The sequence below is a fragment of the Gorilla gorilla genome, chromosome 17 (genome assembly GCF_029281585.2).
Source record: "Gorilla gorilla gorilla isolate KB3781 chromosome 17, NHGRI_mGorGor1-v2.1_pri, whole genome shotgun sequence".
Taxonomy (NCBI): Eukaryota; Metazoa; Chordata; class Mammalia; order Primates; family Hominidae; genus Gorilla; species Gorilla gorilla.
In genome coordinates, this window is record NC_073241.2 from 55,928,777 (window position 1) to 55,951,328 (window position 22,552).

Sequence of the window (22,552 nt, forward strand, 5' to 3'; positions counted from 1 at the left end):
GGGTTTATGGTTTATTTATTTATTTATTTATTTATTTATTTATTTATTTATTTATTTATTTTTGAGACGGAGTTTCGCTCTGTCACCCAGGCTGGAGTGCTGTGGCATGATCTCGGCTCACTGCAACCTCCGCCTCCTGGGTTGAAGTGATTCTCCTGCCTCAGCCTCCCGAGTAGCTGGGAATCCAGGCATGCAACACCACGCCTGGCTAATTTTTGTACTTTTAGTAGGGACAGGGTTTCACTATATTGGCCAGGCTGGTCTCGAGCTCATGATATCAGGTGATCCACCCACTTTGGCCTCCCAAAGTGCTGGGGTTACAGGTGTGAGCCACCGCACCTGGCCATCATTTTTAATTTTTTGAGGAACCTGTATGCTGTTTTCCATAGTGACTTACGAATTTACATTCTTACCAACAATGTACAATGGTTCCCTTTCCTCCACATGCTCAATAACAACTTATCTTTCATTTGTTTATTTGTTTGTTTGTTTTATAATAGTCATACTAACAGATGTGAGGTGATATCTCATTGTGGTTTTGATTTATTTGTTTATTTGTTTTATTATTTGTTTGTTTGTTTTATAATAGTCATACTAACAGGTGTGAGGTGATATCTCACTGTGGTTTTGATTTCCATTTCCCTGGTGATTAGTGATGTTGAGCACCTTTTCGTATACCTGTTGGCCATGTGTATGTCTTCTTTGAAAACTGTTCAGGTCCTTTGCCCATTTTTTAATCGAGTTACTTGCTTTTTGCTATTGAGTTGTAGAAATTATTTATATATATTGGATGTGTCAACCCTTGATCAGATATATCATTTGCAAATACTTTCTCCCATTCCCTATGCTGCCTTTGCATTTTGTTGATTGTTCTCTTTGCTGCGCAGAATCTTTTTATTTTGATGTAATTTCATCTGCCTACTTTTGCTTTTTTGCCTGAATTTTGGTTTTATATTTTAAAAAATCACTGCCAAGGCCAATGTCAGGAAGTTATTTTCCTATGTAGTCTTCTAGGAGTTTTACAGTTTCCGGTCTTATGTTTAAATCTTCAATCCATTTTGAGTTGAGTTTTTGGTATGGTTTAAGATAAAGGTCCAATTGTCCAATTTGCATGGAGATATGCAGTTTTTCCAGTACCGTTTATTGAAGAGACTGTCCTTTCCCCATTGTGTATTCTTGGCACCCCTGTCAAAGATTATTTGACGATCTGTTAGTCTATATGTCTGTTTTTAAGCCAGTACCATACTGTTTTGATTACTGTAGCTTAATAACATATTTTTATTTTATTTTGAGTTTTATAGAGGCAGGGTCTCACTATATTGGCCAGGATGGTCTCAAAACTCCTGGTCTCAAGCAATCCTCCTGCCTTAGTCTCCCAGTGTGCTGGGATTACAGGCATGAGCCACCACACCTAGCTTTTTATATATTTTGAAATCAGGAAGTTTGATGCCTCCTTCCAGTTATGTTCTTGATGAAAGTATGAGTTTTATACACAAATTTAATTTTTGGTTAAAAATCAATTAAATTATACTTTCAAAGATAAGATTTTGAGGTGTTTTAGAAGAGAAATGAGAAGCAAGGTGCTATGTATATTGTAGTTTGGATAAATGTTGTTCATAGAGGTATAGTCACTGAAAGCCTTTGCTTCACAATAGCTATGGTACAGATGCTATAGGGCAGAAAATAATTAGTCAGGGCTGAAGTTAATAAACTACATAGGAATCACTGGATGCAATTCTATTTGTTTCACAGAGGTACTTCACATTGCTAGGTGACTTTGAAGGAAAGCAAGTATTTTTCAGCTTTAAAATTAGAAAAATTAGTGGATGTTAGGCAATCTATGAAAAATTTTGAAGTAATTATTAGTAATTTCTCAACAGTAGGTAAATTCAAATGTTCATTCCCATGTTAAAGATATGGAGGCAGAAAATAAAAACTAAAAATGATCATGGGAGTGGTGTTGCTAGAAATTGGGAATAACGTTCATATCCTTTAGCCTGGTGACTACCCATCTACCCACACATTCATATATGGGAGTTATTGATAGTTCTGATTTGTTTGATTGGTGAATGTCATTTTCCAAGATATGTTGAAATTCCTAGAAGAAATAAGTGTTTTGTCAGGTGTGATGAATGCAGGGAAGGAAGATGAAAACAAGACAACATAGATGTATCAGTTTTCTCTTGCTGTTAATAAACTACCCTAAAGCTTAGTGGCTTAAAACAATAGCATGTGATTCTGGAGGTTGACAATTTGGGCTGAGCTCAGCTGTGCAGTTTTGATCTCATCTTTTTCATGTGTCTTTTGCAACCCTGGGGTGACTATGTGGGTCTTCTGGGAGTTGACGGCTGTTGGTTGAAATACCTGGACTTTCCTCCACGTGGTCCCTCATCCTCTAGAAGGCTAACATGCACTTATTCCCATAGTAGTAGCAGGATTTTAAGAGAAAGTGGGTTTGCATGTGGTGGCTCACACCTGTAATCCCAGCACATTGGACAGCTGAGGCAGGTAGATTGCTTGAGCCCAGGAGTTTGAAAGCAGCCTGGGCAACATGGCGAAATCTTGTCTCTACAAAAATTACAAGAATTAACTGGTCGTGGTGTCACGGGCCTGTAGTCCCAGCTAGTCAGGAGGCTGAGGCAGGAGGCTTGAGCCTGGGAGGCAGAGTTTGCAGTAAGCCAAGATCACGTCACTGCACTCCATCCTGGGCAATACAGCAAGACCCTGTCTCAAAAAAAGAAAGAAAGAAGAAAGAAAAAGAAAGAAAGAAGAAGGAAAAAGAAAGAAAGAAGAAAGAAAAAGAAAGAAAGAAGAAAAAGAAAGAAAGAAAAAGAAAGAAAGAAAAAAGAGAAAGAAAGAAAGAGAACACATACAAGGAATGTATTCTAAGGATTGGTTTTGATCTCATCTTCTGTTCCTTCCACTGCATGCTACCTATAGTTTCCAAAAAATGGTAAGACCAGCCTTTTTGATGAGAGGAGCTGCAGTCACATTTCAAAGGGCATAGATACAAAAAAGGGAGGGGGTGGCCATTTTTCAATCAATCTACTATCATGAACGGTATTGGGAAGCTGAGGGAAGATGGTCTTGATTTGTTGTTGAAAAAATGTGTGGAGAAATAGGAAGAAATAAAAACAGGATACAGGCAGGGAGAAAGAAGGGCATCAAAGAGCAATGGCTGGTTAAAATGTGATACAAATAGCAATAGGGAACCCCGGAAGACCCTTAAGCAAGGCAGAAATGTAGACGAAGCAGAGGGCATGTGTAAACATCCGCAGTTATAGGAGACTTCTGGCTGAGGGCCCAGCAAGATAAGTAGAGCGTTTGTATCTCTGAGTTTCTGAGTTAATGATGCCAGCAGTCTCTGGACCAGCCAAATTGTGGTGGATTTATTATTTACATTACAACTGCATTGTAAAATGAAAGCATATGTCTATATTTTCAATGCTTTGAAAATATCACTGAACATGCTGTAGAATTTTATATCCAGTATCAGGATGCAATTTCCCTATCAAATAAAATTGTTGTTTGCTTTCTGTACTCTATATTATTATGGAAATTTCACAGTTTATCAGCTACAGTGAAATCGACTGAAATGAGTAGGCCACACATTATACAAGCTGTTTTCTCCCACCCCTCCGAATATCCTGATTCCCTTTCTATTTATGCTAATATTGTTTTATGCTAATAATGTACTTTTTCTGTTTGTCTGTTTTGTTGCCATACAGCCTGATTCATAGGAGAAATGCAAATGTTTTAAAGCTCTCTGGTGGAAATGATAGTGTTCTGAAATAACTCTAGCCAGGAAACATCTTGGTGGTACCCTCTAGTTTCAACTTTTCTTCCTGCCTCTCTTGATGATCCATTGCTGAACCCAACAAAGAAGAAGTTGCTTAGGGCCTGGTTAATTTTGCTGATTTCTGCAAAGTATGCCTGTGTTTGTTCCTAGTGACCATAAGAGTAATAGTAACTTACTGTGCAACTGGATAATATTGGGGGAGACCCCCTTTTCCAAAAGCAATTGACCCCCTCCCCCTTTTTAAAATTGCAGTGTGAAACCAGCAAGTACCCAAATCCTGTTAGCACATGGTGTTCTTATATTTCTGAGTTCTGGAATAACAATTTAATAGGGTGTGTCTCCCCTTAATGGTTGTGATGCAGGGCAGGCAAGCCCCCACATTTAAGGGCTTATCCTGGAGAATTCTTGGCTTTGTCCAGGAAAGAATTCAATGGCAAGCTAGCGGTGTTAAACAGCAATCTTTTATTGAACAGTAGTGCTCCTTGTGGAACAGGGCTAACTCCTAGGCAGCAGGCCTACAAGCTGCAATGTAGGGGCTGTTGGCAACTGTATTTCTACCCACTTTCAATTACATGCAAATTAGGGGGTGGGTCAATGCAATTTGAAGGGATGGGTTATTTAGAACTTTCTGGGAAAGGGGCAGAAATTTTCAGGTCATTGCCATGGAAAGGGGTGGTAACTTTCAGGTTGTTGCCATGGCATTTGTAAACCATCATAGCACTGGTGGGAGAGTCTTATGCTTACAGGCAATGAGGGCAGCTAGCTTTCCTCACCATCTGCTGGGTCCTGCAGTTTTCTTCGCTTTATTCCCTTGGAACCTGGAAATGAGTCCTGCTGGTGTCCTACCTCAGTTGTATGTTTTGAAAGATATACCGCATTAGAGCTTGGTAGCTCCTATTTTCTCTAAAAGTGGTCTTCAGGTCTTGTGTCCATTTTCTCATTTTAATTTGTTGCCTTGCATTTGGCTGACTGTGGATTCAGAGCAGGAGGGAAGGATCAGCTGGCAAAGCAAGGAAAAGTATGGTGGGAGCGTCCTTCCCTGGTTAGGGGTCTAGGGGATAGTTATTTAACCTGTAAGTGTGAGAGATTTTATAAAGAAAATATTCAGAAAAATCCCTTCTCGGCCTTTTTGTTAAGATCAAGTGAAGAAAATATTCAGAAAATATCCGCTTGTGTAAAATAATATTTAAAGAACAAATGAATGTTTCTGGTAGCATGTCTTCATTATAAAGCCAGGGCAGTTAATCCTTGTGGCTGAGAGCATGACCTTTGACGCTAGTTTCCACCTCTTCCTAGCTGCATGACTGTGGGCAAATATGTTAAACCTCAGTCAGTCTCGGCTTAATAATAACTCATAAGAATGTGTCAAAAGTTAAATTAATAAGTGTATTTGGTGCACAGTGCTTGGCATACAGTAAGGGCTCAGCACTGGCATCATCATCATTATCACTGTTGTTGTCATCATTGTCATTAACCAGCCTCCTCACATCTATTTTCTTATGCTGGTGTTCAAGGCCAAACTCTATCAATCATGTGATGTTGACTAGTAGGTGCTAGGTACATAGCCCTCAACAAGTTTATGAGAAATAAGGGAATGAGTGAATGAATTTATCAATCATATTGTAATTACAGTGGTGCAGTGATGTGTGTATGTGTGTGTGTGTGTGTGTGTGTGTGTGTGTCTTTAAAAGGAGGATTCATTAGCTGAGCGTGATGGTGAGCACCTATAGTCCCAGCTACTCAGGAGGCTGATGTGAGAGGATTGCTTGAACCCAGGAGTTCAAGCCACTGCACTACAGCCTGGGTGACAAAGCAAGGTCCTGCCTCAAAAAGAATAAATAAATAAAATAAAATAAAATAAAAGGAGGATTCAACCCAAATAAACAGATAAGTGCTTTTGATGACCTATAAATGGTGGAATGACTAGTAACAAAAAACTTTCACCAGGGATTTATTGATGTGTTTGAAAATCCTAAATGGAAAACCAATAGCAAGCACATAGAAGCAGCATTGCCTCAAGGCACCCAGGCCCTCACTTGACTTATCTCTGTCTTACCTCCCAAGGCTGCCTCTGAGGCTCCCCCTTTGGAATTCTAGGGCTCAGAGGAGTCTGGGTGAACACAAATGCCCTAAAGAAATATTGCAATTAATGTCTTTGTAGCTTGACTGTTTTAATAATGCTTTAAAAATTGTTTGAAAAAAGGGCAATGTTCATAGCTAGAGACTGAATTTCAGGCAACAAATACATCACATTATTCCAGACATCTTGGCCATCACAACTTCATGATAATGTGCCCTGTTTTTCAGGAAAGGCTGGGCGTGGTGGCCCATGCCTGTAATCCCAGCACTTTGGGAGGCCGAGGTGGGAGGATTGCTTGAATCCAAGAGTTTGAGATCAGTCTGGACAATATAGTGAGACCCCGTCTCTAAACAAAAAAACAAATTTAAATTATCTGGGAATGGTGGCACATGCCTGTAGTCTCAGCTACTTGGGAGGCTGAGCAGGAGAGGATAGCTTGAGCCAGAGAGGTCAAGGCTGCAGTGATCATAGCTGCAGTGAGCTATGATCACACCACTGAACTCCAGCCTGGGTGACAGAGCAAGATCCTGTCTCAAAACAACGACAACAACCACAAAGTCCCCCTGCCCCCCGCCCCCAAAAAACACTGAGGAAAATTCTAAAATTATGAAGTACAGAAAGCGTCAAGATTGTTTTCAAATTTACTGAAGTCTCTGACTTTCCACACTCTGGTCTCTAATTAACCTCTTTCCCAAGACTTCCCGGGGTGTTATCTTCTTCCGAATTGGTGCATTCTCCTTACAGCCCCTCCTTAAACAACCTCCTCTTGCTTTTAGGGACCTCTCTCCTTTCCCCGTTTAAATCCTATCCATCTTTCAAGTCCTAAGACAAATTCTATCTCTTCTAGGATATAGTTTTCTGCAACTCTCTCCCTTATTTAGATCCACACAGTGTAGCATTTAATTGTTCTGTGTTAGCTTTGTCTTCCTAAGTAGGTCACGTTCTCCTTGAGGGCAAAGATTATGCTTTAGTTTCCCTTGTTTCTCACTTGGAGAGGCTGGGAGTGATATATACATAGTAGGTGCTGATTAAATATTTGTTGATTGATTCCCTGCAAAGGAGTAGCTGCAAACTAAAGTTAAAGCACTAAACAAACCAAAGCAGTGATCTGAATCTCCCTTTGGGAAGATACTCTCACGGGAATGGAAAAAATTCTTCAAAGAGCCTTGTCAGCTAATGTTCTTCTTTGAATGCCCTTCTAATGAGATACCAGGTGGGGGTGGCGCAGGGCTGCAGGAGCACTGTTCTCCTTTCCTGTATAGTTTGGGGTCAGCTACCAAGGACATCCCAGGAGAACAGGGACTCTGGGGTACAGAGGCATGAGGATAGGATATAAAACAAAAAGGAAGTGAAATGCTTGTACACTCATGTCTACACCCAAGAATGTGTAATGCAAGTCTCTTACCCACAAACCAGAATGAAGAGAGGTTTGATCCTGCAGCTAGAAAATAAGAGCAAGAGTGAGAGAGAGAGAGAGAGAGAGAGAGACAGAGAGAGAGACAGAGCCCTGAGGCTCTTTGGGGTTGATAATATTCTCTAAAGCTGGGGAGGGGAGAGCTGATAAAAAGTGCTTGTTCACACTTAGCAGCATGAAAGGTGACTGAGAATTAGCCTAAGCCTCTGTGCCTAGCCTCTTTATAATGTACTGAAAGTTTCATAGCTCTATGCAGGGCAGAGACTGGGCAGGGTACAATTCTTTACAAGACTAAATCTTCAGGGCTCTAAGGAAAGGGAAAAGAATGAATGAGAGGCACACTAGCAGGGTTGGGATAAATGGGTGCAGGAGGAGAAAAGCTGCTTCTTCCTCTTCTCTGGAGAGATCAAGGATGAGTGGATGGAGGGCTGTGTGAGCACATACACTTCAGAACCTGATGATGGGTAGTGGCTGAGGCCACTCATACAAACATGAAAACCACTGCTGAGTTGATGCACATTCATTTCTGATAGTTCAGCAATCTTACTATAAATAGGGAACAGCAGATGCCATTCATTGTTCTGAAATTGGAGGCACGGGCTCACTGTCTTGCTTGAGATATTTGGACCAGCATCATTTATTAATCTAAATATTCAGTAAAAGTGGAAAGTCAAAGATTCTCAGGTTATGGAAATTAGTGATACCCTCCAACAGAAATAGATGTCAACTCTACTCTTACAGATGCTGATGAAAAAGTAAAATGATTTAGTGGCCCATTGGCCAATTTACCTATTCATCTCTCTAACATCTATGAGTCTATATTTTTGATGCATTTCAAAGTAAATTGCAGACATCAACACACTTAACCCTAAATACTTCATAATGCACATATATAACTAAAGTTCAATATATGTTTATAGTTTTTTTCTTTTGATATAAGATTAGCAAGGTTGCTTATATACAATGTAAATTGCTTATCTATAAGATGGAATGGTCCCTAATGTGGATGTTATCATCCTTAAGTGGAATTTTAATTTCCACTCTAGGTCCAAAATATTTCCTTTGTAAAATAATTCCTTTGAAGTGATAATGGAACATATGAAACACACACACACACACACACACACACACACACTTCATCTCTCCTCTTGGATCTTTGAACATACACATACACTCTCTTCGTCTCTCCTCTTGGATCTTTGAACTTTGCTTCTGCTTAAAATCTCTCAGGATGGTTTCTGTAACTCTTTTTGAGGAGCGTTTATTCCCTCTGGGTATGAGGCTCATCCACGGGTTCTTAAATATTGTAAAACCACCCATGTCCCACAGGTATAGCTAGGAAGACTGTTGGGTGATTCTAAGAAAGGAAAAGCAGGCGAGGAGAAGAGTTTAGGATATTTTTTATGGGAAAAAGCCATAACCAATGTCTAGATGGTTGAATATGCAATAAGCTGCCTGCTATTGCCCTGGGTTCTCAGCGGATATTCATAGCACAGAATATTCCAGGCAAAGTACTAGTTTGGTTTCACCCTTGCTCTGCTTGGCAGTCCAGCAGTGCATGGGTAGGGGAGGCCTCCCCAGCAGAAGACACTTTCAGATGTGACCTTTCCTCACTACTTACATTGAGAAGGAAGAGGGCAGAGCAGAGTAGGCTGGAGATCTAAGAGCACAGTGCTCGGAGGAGAGATGGTGGGAGAGAGAATGCAGCCCCAGTCACTCTCATTTATGACTTCTGGAGTCTGCTAGTGCCACAGTTCTCAAGTGTGCTTTGAGGGGTGGAGGGGGTGCTCTGGAAGTCCCTTATGACTTCCGGAGCTCACTAGTGCCACAGTTCACTTAGGGACCCTCTCAGGGTATGTGTGAGGTCATCCCTTTTCCAACTGCGTAGTCATGTGAAGCTGAATTTTCCTTAGCTACACCACTAAAACAACATATTGCAACAAAGCGAACGCAGAAGTGGATATGAGAACCTAGCTGCCTTTTCTTAACATAGGTGTTAAAGAGACTTGCAAAAATGCTAAGTAATGTTACTCTTCTCATAAATTTTTCACTTTGGAAAACATAGTTTTTTAAATGGAATAAAAATGCTATTTATGTGTTATGTACCTTAGCATGTAATGGGTTTATAGTTCTTTTAAAATAACTGTCTACATGAATATTTAAAGTTTTCTTACTTTTAATTTCTTTCTCTCTCTCCCTTTCCTTCCTTCCTTCCTTCTTTCCTTCCTTCCTTCCTTCTTTCCTTCCTTCCTTCCTCCCTCCATTCCTCCCTCTCTCTCTCTTTCTCTCTTTCTTTCTTTCTTGACAGAGTCTTGCTCTGTTGCCCAGGCTGCAGTGCAGTGGCACAATCTCAGCTCACTGCAACTTCTTCCTTCCGGATTCAAGCAATTGTCCTGTCTCAGCCTCCTGAGAAAGTGGGATTACAGCCGCCAGCCACCATGCTTGGCTAATTTTTGTATTTTTAGTAGAGACAGGGTTTCACCATGTTGGCCAGGCTGATCTCAAACTCCTGACCTCAAATGATCCACCTGCCTCGGCTTCCCAAAGTGCTGGAATTACAGGTGTGAACCATTTTAATTTCTAATATCATCACTAATAATCTACATAAATAAAAGCTCTTTGGGATTCCCGATAATCGCTGAGTGTAAAGAGGCTCTGAGACTACAGTTTGAGAACATCTGCCTAAGGAAGAGCTTACGAATTCCAAAACCATGGCAGGAATGGCGATCCTTAGAGAAGATGGATTCATTTCAGGGACATGTTAACTGTAAAAAGATCAACTCTTCCTCTCTGAACCAACAGCCTGTGTCTACTCCCAAGTGCAAGTGTCCTGAGAGAGGTATGGCTGCATGCCTGCCAGGGAGTTTCCTTCCTTTACTTCATAGCACTGTTTGTTCACAACATTTTCTTCCTTATTGACTTGAACACAAGGACACCGCCTACCTCATGTCTTCCTTCTTCCCGTGGATGTCCAGATGAAGCACTCCACACTCCATTGAGCGAGATAAACAAGGAAGATGTGTGCTTAGTCCAGAGGTTTCATCAAGAAATGAAAGCAGAGACAATAAAGTTTTGGTCTTGGTTCTCCTGTTGGCTTCAGAATGAACATAATTAAGATGATTAACGATCAACTTAGGCCTGAAAAATGAGTAACTGTAGGTCATGTTGCCATGAAGTTATGAAGAAAAAGAACTCTTCAGAGGTGTATACATGTTCCTGGCCACTCTGCTTCTTAGGGTGGAGTTAGAGGACTCCCCGCCCTCCTTGCCTGCGAAGGAGGAGGCGTGGCCACACAGATAAAGCTGGTCTGAAAAGAGCATGGCTTTATTTGTTCTGGGGCCAGGTGAGCTTGCAAATCCGCAAACTCAGGATCTGGCTGACTTAACCACCCAGCACAGGTGTCTCTGGAAAAAGTTGGCCACCACCCCTGGGTAGACCCTTTCACCAGTTAGCAGAAAGGGAGGCGCTGAGTCACCATCACCAAATTATTTTCCCTGAATTTCCCAATTAGATACTTTAGTCTTTCTTTACTGGCAAGGAGTGAGAATGTGCAGACAGGCAAAGCGTGTTAATGCTGGTGCAGCCCCCTCTGCTTGGAAGGAGGTTCAGGAATCAGGTACAAGTCTTATTGCCAAGCACATGCCTTCATTTGTTGAAGGGTCACTGAGTGCCTATCTGTGGCACTGACCTAGTTACGGCTTCTGAAAGAAACTGTCTTGAGCAGGGAGCTTCAGTTGGGCCGTGGAGGAGCTGGGAGGCAAAGGACCAGCCTGTTCATTGACTAGAGAAATCCAAGGCTGATATCAGAGATCACATGATAAACACCACGCAAGAGGGCTCAGAGATGGGCATCAAGGTCAGCCCTGGAGCCATGAGCTCCTTACATATGTGAGGAACTAGAAAGGGGTGGTGTTCCAGACAGTTGTCTTGCTCCCTGGCTTCCACACTCGCAGCCTACCTCTGGGAGCCAGCGGGGTGTTTTGTACACAGATGAGTAAGGTTTGCTAACAGGACCAAGGGTAGAGTGATCAGAGTTGTGTTTCACAAAGATAATTTGTTAGGTACCTACTACACGCTAGATTCAGGTACTAAACCAGTATTGTACCTGGGTGGCTAAGACTCCAACTTCCCAAGACCCCTCCCTTTCTGGGGGCAGAGTTAGGGCATTTGGTAATCTTCCTCAGCATCCACGGTAGCTTGGCTGCTGCCCTTGCCTTTGGTCGCAGCTGTGGCCGACCCTAAGCTTCTTTGATATGGGTGTTCTGCTCTGTTCTTCCTGTACTGTACTTCTGTTTCTTGTGTGGCTGCCTTTCCTCATGGCCAGTCCTCTTTTAAGCACCACTATTCTAGGTCCAGCATTCTTTTTTATTTTTTATTGAGATAGAGTCTGGCTCTGACACTCAGGCTGGAGTGCAGTGGTGTGATCTTGGCTCACTGCAACCTCCACCTCCTGGGTTCAAGCGATTCTCCTGCCTTAGCCTCCTGAGTAGCTGGGATTAGAGGTGCCCACCATCATGCCCTGCTAAATTTTGTATTTTTTTAGTAGAGATGGGGTTTTACCATGTTGGTCAGGCTGGTCTCAAACTCCTGACGTCAGGTGATCCACCTGCCTCAGCCTCCCAAAGTGCTGGGATTACAGGAGTGAGCCACCACGCCAGGCCATGGTCTAGCATTCTCAAGCTGGAGCGTGTCCCTCCTCATTCCAACTAATTGCAACTCTGGGGTGATCAAAGAGTCTTGCTTATTGTATTTGGTAGTGGTTTCTGCCGAGACACTTAGAACGGATTCTCTAGAATCAGAGCAGCTGGGTCTGTAAAGGGCAGTTTTTGATGGCACAGCAACTTGCTGGTGGAACAGCAAGAATTCTTGAATTCTTCACTCACTCTGAACCAGGGTCTGAAGGTGGATCATGTGTAGAGTGATCACATAATTTGTGGTCCAAGCTGAGATAATTTTGAGAATGAATGGAAGTGCTATGAATAATGACACCAGTGCAACAGGGGTCCCTGAGATTGCTGTTCTGTTCTTCCTCACATGTGCCTGATCTTTTTAGGGGCAGTGTTCAGTGGTTAGTCTGACAGTTTCTTCTTCCTTTTTCTTCTTTTGGTTTAAAGACAGAGTCTCACGCTGTCACCTAGGCTGGATTGCAGTGGCACAATCATAGCTCACTGCAGCCTTGAATTCCTGGGCTCAAGCAATCCTCCCATCTCAGCCTCCTGAGTACTTGCAACTACAGGCAAGCCACCACCACACTCAGCTAACTTTTAAACATTTTTTGTAGGGATGGGGTCCTGCTATGTTGCCCAGGGTGGTCTTCAACACTTGAGGACTGAACCTAAGCAATCCTCCCACCATGGCCTTTCAAAGTGCAAGGATTATAGGTGTGAGCCACATCACTCAGCCTGACAGTTTTTTTTATTTTCTCCCAGGAAAACCTAGGAAGTTTTCATGTGAATCCCATGCCTGCTGAACTGCTCAGATAAAATAAAAACAGTGCTAACATTTATATAGCACTTACCATATGTTAAACACTGTTCTATGTGTTTTGCATTTGTTAACTTATTCAATCTTCCCAATCCCATGAGATTGGTATTCTATTTTTGTTTCCATTTTACAGATGGAAAAATAGGAACACAGAGGTTAAATAGCTTGTCTAAGCAGCAGAGCCAGAATTTCAACCTAAGAGGCTCCAGAGCATGTGCATGTGAACACTGCACCATGTTGCCTCTGCCCTGCAGCCTTATAATTTAGTTCCAACCAACATTTATTGAGGACCTGCTACATGCCTGGATGTGTGCTGGGTACTAGTGGTGCCAAGTCTAATGAACATGATGCCTGCTATGTTTCAGTTCCCCATCAGGGACAATGAGTGAGGCCTGCTCTTGTACTGGGAAAATAATCTATAGGGTGTCCTGTGGGGAAGGCCAGGTATACCATCATGCAACATGCAGATTTATATTCAGCTCACAGTTTACCTTATTTGGATGGCCACTGCTGAATTACCTTAGTTCTCAGTTCTCAGACTTCGGTGTTATGAGTTGTCCTTTGAACCCATAATTAAAATCTCTCAATCAGAGGCAGTGCTCCTAAAGCAATGTGCACTGTTTATGAAACTACCAAGGGAATATTCTCAATAGGCAAGGAAGGTTAATGAGAGCACACTGGTGGCTTCGTTTGTGGCTGCCTCTTGGCAACCCCATGCTGTTACCCCCATCTTGTTTTGTACACCAAACATCTTGTTTTGGGGACTTTGCAGAAAGAAGATGGGAGCAGACTCTCCAGGGACAACATTTTTTCAATTTATTTCCTTAAGAAGTATGATGTGTAGGATGGCGATGTGCAATTCTGACTACCTTAATACGGTTTCCTCTAAGAATTCATGATGTTGAAACAGAGGCATTTGAATAAAACAAGGGGAAGGTTTTCATCTTGGCGAGGTACAAGGGCTTTTTTTTTTTTTTTTTTTTTTTTTGGCATGAGCACACCCTTGAGAAACAGAGGGCTTATTGTTCAGCATATCAGGGCTCTGTGCCGGTCAAGGAAATGCTGATGAAGTACTTACGCTCGGTGGAGGGGTGAGGAGTGGGAGGTCCTCATGAGATGGGTTTATTTAGCCTGCCCTTCCAGATAGCCTTCCAATCGTGTAAAGGCGGTGGTGTGTGTGTGCATGCCTGTGTGTTTAAAATTAGAAAAATCACAGAAATGTACAAGAAGCCCTCGTGCCCTGACTGTCCCCAGTTCATGGAATTGTTTGCCTGCTTTGGTTCACATCGTGCTGCACTATGTACAACGCACACGAACATACCCTGTCTCGTCTGAGATTGTTTTATTTGAAAAACTTTGAAGGAAGTTAGGATGTTAAAACAGTGTGTTTCCAAATAGGGCATTTCTCAAGCACAGTTTTCCCTAAATGAAGACGTATGTAGTGTGTTGAAGCTAACCTGCTATCAAACCAAATTGATCATTGTTCATTGAGTGCCCACCCGATGAGGGTCCATGTATTGAGTACTCGGTAGGGGTGAGGGATTGGCTGGTGATTATAGTGGATCATACCACCTTATACTGACTCACAGAGGTGGGTGATCATGAGCCATTTTACAGATAGGGAGAGTGAGACACAGAGAAAGTAGACAGCTTTTTCTAAAGTAGTAGAACCAGGATCCAAGCCCAAGCTGTTCAGGCAGCAAAAACTTGCCATGGGACTACCATGTTTTTTCCTGTGCATGCTGAAGGGACCCTTAGAGGAAGTTCCCACAGATATGTTCACATTCAAATTAATGAACTTTACACCTGGGGTTGGAAATTCCTAGAGAATAGGGTAATGTGTGTGGGGTGTGTGTGTGTGTGTGTGTGTGTGTGTGAAAGAGTGAGAGAGAGACAGAGATTTGCTAATACAGATTAAACGTAGTCATAAATCTTAAAAGATTTATTCTCCACACTTTATTTTGTTTTATTTTTGAGGCAGGGTCTAACTCTGTTGCCCAGGCTGGAGTGAAGTGGTGTGATCATGGCTCATTGCAGCCTCGACCACCCCAGGATCAGGTGATCCTCCTTAGTAGCTGGGACTACAGATGGGCACCATCAAGCCCAGCTAATTATTTTTATTTGTTATTGTAGAGACAGGTTTTGCCATGTTGCCTAGGCTGGTCTTAAACTCCTAGGCTCAAGCAATCCTCCTGCCTTGGCCTCCCAAAGTGTTAGGATTACAGGTGTGAGCCATCTCATCTAGCCCTCCACATTTTATTATAAAATTTTTCATACAGACAACAAAGATGAATGAATTATATAGTGAACACTTATATACAATGGAGTGTCTGCTATTAATATTTTACTATAGCTATTTTTATCTATCTAGCTATTATCTATCAATCATCTATTTATCTGTCTAATTTATCTATTCATCTATCCATCTATGAGTCTATATTTTTGATGCATTTCAAAATAAATTGCAGACATAAATACACTTAACCCTAAATACTTCATAATGTGCATATATAACTAAAGTTTAACACATGTTTACAGTTTTTTTTTCTTTTGATGTAAGATGTACATGCAATGAAATGCACAGGTCTTGAGTACAGATTTACAGAGTTTTGATAAATACTGTGTAACCCAAATTTCTCTCGAGTTATAAAATATAACTATCACCCCAGAAGTTTCCCTCACACCCTTTCCCAGTCAATTTCTGCCTCTCCCCAGCCCCACCCCTCCAGAGACAACCAGTGTTCTGACTTTTCCACCAATGACTCTTTTGTGTGAGGCTTCTTCCACTTTGCATAACATTTTGACATTTATCCATATTGCTGTGGGTAATGTTGTTTGTTTCTTTTACTTGCTGATTGATATTTCATTGTATGAATATTCTATAGTTTGTTTATTCATTTTTTTGTTGATGGACTTTTTCTAGTTTTTGGATTTCATGGATAAAGCTGTTCTGAATACTGTATGAATCTTTTTGTAAAGATATGTTTTTGTTGCTCTTGGGTAAATGCCAAGAAGTAGAATTGCTGGGACAAAGGGTAGATATATGTTTAGTTGTATAAGTAACTATCAGAAATTGTCACAGTGGTTCTGCCTTTCCGGTCCCACCAACAATGTATGGTGTTGCTCCATACCCCTGTCAGTGTTTAGAGTTGTCTGTCCTTTTTAATTTAGCCATTCTGGTGGGTGTCTAGGTAGAAAATTAAAGTTGATGGCAATGGCAAAAGTTATGATAGAGAGATAGATACTTCTCCATAGCAAATTACAGTCACTATTCCTTAGATTTCACTTGGAAGCTCATCATTTTGGCTGTTGGGTCTGCTCTTAACTCTCTAAGTACCCACTCTAATGTTTTCTGATTGACAGATGGAAGTGCTCCCAGGCAGTACTGATTTTCAGGCTAATGCTCCTACTACAATCAGCTCACTTAGGGCTTCTTTGTGTAGTCTGGATGCTCAGCTTTAACCCTTTGACATTTCTTTGCTTTACTTCTTTGTCAGACAAACTTCTTAAGCCAGATTGCGATTTCTCTTCTTTTTCAGAGTTTTCACCTGGCAAGAGGTTGATGATTTAAATGTCAAAAGAGGCAGACTCCAAATAAAATGCTGAACAAACAATTTTGAGGACTTAGACCTTTCTTTTCTGCCATTACTACTTCTCAAGCTTCTTCTGATTCCCAGAGAATGGGATGGAAAAAATGAGGTAGGGGTTGGAAGGACGGGCCTCTGCTCTTATGTGTGCAGCTATGCTTCTGGGTCTCTTCATTCCTGTTTATTGAGTGCCTTGAATTTCTGGGGCCTCAGTTTCCTCACTTGTAGAACAGGGAGACTGGAACAAATGACATTTAGGGCTTTCTGTCTTTCTGAAATTTCAAAACTAACTTTCTATTTTGTTAGAAGTTAAGAAATTTCTTAAAGCTTGGAGGTGAAGCTATTGCTTTAAAAAATTTTAAGTGATTCTTTAATATTTCCTACACCTTCTCCAACGGCTTAATAATAACCTGATATATTCATGGAAACAGGTCTCACTTTTATATTTTGATTTAAGGGTTTCTTTAATTATGCCATTTACTGTTTTCAGATGCTGCGGTTTCACTCTGGTAGGATTCAGTCTCAAACTGCAGAGGTACTGGGTAAGCTGGTATTTATTTTACCTTTGTTTTGGGATTCTTTCAGACAGACTGGATGTTTGCACTGGACTCATTGATTTTCTTCCCCCCCCCCCCCCCCCCCCCCACTTACGTTGTCATTCTATGCTATTCAGTTGTATTTTATAATTGGGTGGTGGCAGTAATGAGAAAGAAGAGTATGAGAAATGATGTTTAGGTGGGCTGCAGTCTGTCTGTAGGCAATCATTGTGAAGCAGGAAGGAAGGGGATGGGAATAGCTAGAGAGAATTGGCTTAAGGGGAAATAGCCCAAATCTCAGTTAAAACAAGATAAGGGTCGAAGAGATAGAATCTACTGATAAAGGTGTGTTCCCTTGCACTGCCACTAATGCGGGGGAGCATTAAATGTAAGGGAGATTTTCTGGGGCTGTTATTCCCTGCAGTCTCAGGAAGAGAAAGTATCCCAGTCACAGAGGAAACCTTCAACTACAGACAAACCACAGTCCCCAAATCCTCTCAAGCTATAAGGTTTCAAGCACAAAATTCTTGAGCAAACACACCAGGTGCCTCTCTGCATTGATTGTGATTTTTGGTGCTAAACAGAGAGCATTGCAGATGATGCTGAAGGTCAAATGAAGGTGGAGAAACCGCAAAACAGCATGACACACCACCCAACTGCAAGCTAATTGGGAAGGAAATGGTTTCAAACTGACAGACTGTGGCCTGATAACAGAAATCTCATAGGGACAAAAGGTTCGTGTCATTTAAAGGGGTAGCTTTGCCTATTTAAATTGTGCAAACAAAAGAAACGAAAACCCCCTCCTGGGATGGGAAGTTCTATTAGCAGATATTACCATCCTTGCTTTTATGCCCTCCTGTGTCACAAGCCCTGAACATGTGCTGCGTGTCCTCAGGCATTCATTGGTTAATTTACTTATTCAAAGTAAGGCAACAACAACAGAAAAGCAACAGAAAAACCCCAAACAAATTACATACTGGGGCACAGACAGCATTAAGATGCAGTGCACAATTTTGATATGTGGGCTTTTAAAAGAAATGTGTTTGGTCTGAAATTGTACATATGTTAAACTCTGGAGAAAGTAAGACGCCTCCTACAGTGGTTCCTCTGGGAATTGAAAGAAAAAATTCTTTGAAGGTATGACTGTACTGAGAACCAGAGGTATTTGATATAATATCAGGTACTCCATTGTGGCCAACAACAGTCAATTTGGGCTTGACCTTAATCAATGTTCCAGTAAAGGCACAGGAGAAGGCCAATTTTTTATCATATGGATATGGTAGAAGTTAATTATATACTTAATTATATCCTTTAGTTTTGAAATTTTTATGGAATTACTTCCAAAATAACCTTGTCTAATATATTCCCTTATATTTTAAAGCTGAATTGTAATGAGTGAAATACTACAAAATAATTAATACTTTAAACTTTGCACTTAGTTGAGTCTTCAAAAGAAACCATTCGACAATCTATGATGACAATACTTTGGGGTTGACAAGGCCTACATTTTTCTAATGGGAATATTAAAGTCTAGAAAGATTAATGAACATATTCATGTCATGAAAGAAGCTGAGGTAGGGTTCCAACCAACCTTTTTCTCTTGTCTCAAAGATTAATTAATGAGTTTTTTTCTGTCATGGACTATGATAGTACCCATGTATTTTGTGTATCTTAATGCATTTAGTTCAGCATCTGTGACATCATAATATTTAACTTTGGTTTGATGACAAGTACTTGTGTTTAAAAGAAATAAATATGAGCTAGGGTAAGAAAATTGTAAATTCACAGTTACTTCCCATTTTCTGCTTCTGAATAGAACATTCTTTCCAGAGCAATACTACTACTAATTCTAATAAAAACGAAACAACCTTAAAGTAAAAAAAAAAAGACTTGTTGCTATTGTAAAAAAATTGAGTTTCCTTTGTGATTTATCTTAATTACATAATCATTGCTTCACAAGATTTCCCAAACTTGAGAGCATTAGACTCAAGAAACCCAAAGTGACATATAATATTTATTGTATTTAAAGGACTTTGCCATTCAGTTTAGCAGGCATGACAGGTCCATGGCACTTATGGTGCCAGCTCTGGTCTATTTGAAGTTATCAATTGACCTGTAGAACATTTAGAAACATACCAGCGATTGGTAAGTAAGCTTTTCTTGGGTAGCTATGATTTGGATGGCTGGCATGTGAATGCTAGCATTCCCATGAGAAATACAGGTTACTAGGCAAATTGAGTTTTATTAAATTCTGAATTCTGAGAGAGTACCAGCTCTACATGCAAAAAAATAGTTATTTGAGGGAAAACTTTCCTGTCCTAAATTTCTCTCCTACCAATTTATCATAGTAGCAGAAATGACCAGTATTCACAGTCATTTCTTAGGTTTAAGGCTCTCTGTCCAGAAGGTCTCCATTAAAATGCAAATATGTTACTCAGAAAGGGCTACTCATCAATCCATTTGCACTTCAGGAAGGATTAGTTTATCAGATCAGAGGAAAGAAAATAAGACCCCAAGGAATAGGAGATAGAAAGCCTAGTCTGATTGGAAAAGAGGCTGGGTAAAGTATTTTCAACAGGCCCTTTGCTGTCTTGACTATGGGGCCTTTGTGAATTTATCTTCTATTGCTTTAAATATACCCTTGCTGCCATTGAAATTCAACTCTGCCTCAACTATCCACTTCCATTCTTATCTTTTCTCTGCAGTATTTTCTGACCTACCTAGGAAGAATTAAGCTCTCCTCCATCTGAATCCCTCATGTTCATTACCTGTATCATTCATTAGTCAAATCTTGTCTTTGGGCTGGTGTATGGCTCATGCCTGTAATCCCAGCACTTTGGGAAGCAGAGCTGGGAGGATCTCTTGAAGACAGGAGTTCGAGGTTGCAGTGAGCTGATTTTGCCACTGCACTCCAGCATGGTTGACATAGTGAGACTCCGCCTCTGAAAAAAAAAAAAAAGATCCAGGTGCAGTGGCTCATGCCTGTAATCCCAGTGCTTTGGGAGGCTGATGCTGGAGGAGCACTTGAGCCCAGGAGTTCGAGACCAGCCAGGGCAACATAGTGAGACCCCTGGCCCTATTTTTAAAAAGTTAAAAAAAACCTAAAAAAGTAAAAAGGAAAATTAAAAAAACCCTGCTCTTTGTTGTAGATATTCTTTCATTTGTATACATCTTATTCACCAACTTTATAGTCAGCTCCTGGAGTGCTCAGGAACCAAGTTAGTGATCTGAGGGAAGAGAGAGGCTAACTTGGGTTAAGAGTGGAGAGCAGTGACTGCTGCCTATTCCTGAAACATCCTGGATTCTGTCATGATGCTTTTACCTGGATTCTTCCCTTTGCCTCTTTCCTTTGGAATAGTGACTTTCTGGCTTTGGTTTTGGTTTCAATGTTCAGGTAGTTCTTAACTCCTTGATCCAGAGGCCACACACATTGTTACTCATCAAGCCCTGAATCACTGCAGGGCCATTTTGCTAGTAGGGTGGCTGCTCCTTCATTCTAGTAGGCAGGTCTGTGCAATGAATGGATGCAGGTACAAGTACCACTCTGGAAATCACTATACCTCTGGCTCCTTGGTCATAAAAAGGGGTATTCTGGCTCTAGTAGGACACTAGGTATCAGGTTCTGGCTTGCAGATCAATGCTGTGACAGAATCATGTCATTGGAAAATAATCCAACTTCTGGTTAGCTGGTATAACTACTCAACCAACACAAGACCTGCTTAAAAAAAAAAGTGAAGAATAGGGACCAGGAGACAGGAAGATCAGTCAGCTGGTTACAAAATTCTGGATGCAATAAGCTTTGATAGGAAGCCTGTGTTGTTGATGCATTATTTGTAAAAGTTCTTACCTGGGTCATATGGCCATGGCCCTCTTCAGCTGATTATATAGTAGGGTGTTGATACCTTATACTTCTTAATATTCTGTTAGATCACTCAAGATTGTTTGGTTGCATGCAAGACAATGACTTGGGTAACCTAACTAAAGAAAACATTTAAGGGCTTTGTAAATAAAAAGCTGAGGATAAAACTTTAGATGCAGCTTAATCCAATACTCCAAATGCCATTAGAGCCATCTCTCTCCCATGTTCACTTCTCCTCTTTTCTGGGTTGATGTTATTCTCAGGCCCAAAGATAAACACCATCAGTGTCTGGCTTATGTGGTTCTTACAGCACATGCTTGTGTAGCAGAAGGAAAATACTCTTTGTCACTCTCTGAATCTTCATAGCAATCCCTAGAAAGGGCTCTCATTGGTCTTACTGGGGTCACATAGTTGTTTATGCCGATAGGCCAGCCTGACTTGCAGGTCTACCATTTGCTGAGGACAGTGTTTTCTTTTGATTGACAACCCTGCCAGACTGCAGGGAATAGGCAAGAGGCAGGCTTACAAAGAAACTGATACAAGGAACCAACAAAGTAACAATGTCCAAATCGCCCCACAAATGTCTTCACCTTATAGATACTTAACTAATGTGTGTTGATAATGATGATGAAGTGTTTGCAGAAGAAGGAAGACTAGGGATCCAAAAAGGGGGATTCTGGGCATCTGGGGGCACAAGAGGCTGCCGCTGGGGGGTGTGGGAAAGGTCAACGGCACTGAACATGAGAAAAATTTTGCTCCAAAAGGAGGCTGGGAGCTAGGTACAGTGGCTCACGCCTATAATCCCATCACTTTGGGAGGCTGAGGTGGGAATTCGAGACCAGCCTGGGCAACATAGTGAGACCTGTTTCTACAAAAAACCAACCCAACCCAAACCAAAACAACCAAAAAGAGGCTTGAGTGAGGGATGTTGCTCATAGTGAAGTTCCGACGTTTTTTATTTCACACTTTTGCCTGTGGCTGACGCTGACTGACGGGAAAGTATTTGCTGAACCACATGACTCTATAAAGATAACATGCTTTCCAGCAGTTTCCTTTTTGGGGGGATGGGGTGACATGGCACACTTTCTGGTTTTGATGAATCACCCCAGATAGCAGGAGGCTTTCGTTTGCTTATATACTAGATCAATTTCAAGGTCTCAAACTGTGTATTATAATTAGCAATGCAAACTTCCAGAGCATCATCCCTTACTCTAAAGAAAATATTGTGTGGATCTAGTAGAGTATTCTCATAAGCTTTATTTTTCCTCACCCCTCTACTGAGTTCTTTCAGTGTCCAAGCTGACTGAGAAAGCCACTCTTTAGAAAGTAGAATCTGATGTTGAGATCTCTTTATTAATAAGTATAGGCCCAATGGTTGCAGAATTCTATGTTTAATGGCCCTTTATTAATTAGTCCTCAGTATCATAGAGAGAATGAAAATGAGACTATGGTTCTATGGGAGGAAGAAAACAATTCTCTGTTGGGACAATCTGAAGTATTGAGACTCACCTTTTTTTTTTTTTTTTTCCCGAGACAGAGTCTTGCTGTGTCACCCAGGCTGGAGTGCAGTGGTGTGATCTCAGCTCACTGCAACCTCTGCCTCCTGGATCCAAACAATTCTCCTGCCTCAGCCTCCTGAGTAGCTGGGATTACAGGCACCCATCACCACGCCTGGCTAGTTTTTTGTATTTTTAATAGAGACGGGGTTTCACCATGTTGGCCAGGCTGGTCTTGAACTCCTAATCTTGTGATCCGCCCACCTCAGCCTCCCCAAGTGCTGGGATACAGGCTTG